Consider the following 628-nt stretch of genomic DNA (forward strand, 5'->3'; position numbering starts at 1 on the left):
TGGGGCTGGGTGAGTCAGGTTCCTGGCTCTCTGCCTCTGCTGCTGGGGCCTGCTTGCCGAAGACAGGAGAGGCTGCCCCCTTTGCCTCTTGTGGTGCAGCAGCAAGAGGCACGTGGTGTCCCTCTTCCCTAGGAGGCAGAAGGCACAAGGGCAGAAGCTGCCAACTCAGTGCCTGAGCGATCCACCAGGGCAGAGGACGAACTCTGCAGGTCAACAGCTGTCCCCCCACGTTGCTGGGGTAGCTGAACCCCTCTTGGGGACCAGCACTGGTGTCCTTAAAAGAGTGCCATCCACCCATCCCTTGTGTGCCTGCCTGTGCCTTGCTCTCTGGACTCCATGCAGGCTCAGGGGACCCAACTTCATCCTCGTGCGCTGCTAGGGAGACAGTGGCTGTGCTGGCCTGAGTTTGATGGTCACCAGCCGAGGGACGGGCAGAAGGGCAGAAGCTGCGGACTCAGTGCCCGAGGGACCCACCAGGGCAGAGGACAGGTCAACGGCTGTTTCTCCTGCCCCTGTGCGCCCATGTTGCTGGGGTAGCTGGGCCCCTCTTGGGACCAGCATGAGCATCTTTAGAAGAATTCCATCCACCCATCCCTCATGTGCCTGCCTGTCTCCTGCTCTCTGGCCT

Source organism: Charadrius vociferus, unplaced genomic scaffold, assembly GCF_000708025.1.
Source record: "Charadrius vociferus isolate BGI_N301 unplaced genomic scaffold, ASM70802v2 scaffold1279, whole genome shotgun sequence".
Lineage (NCBI taxonomy): Eukaryota > Metazoa > Chordata > Aves > Charadriiformes > Charadriidae > Charadrius > Charadrius vociferus.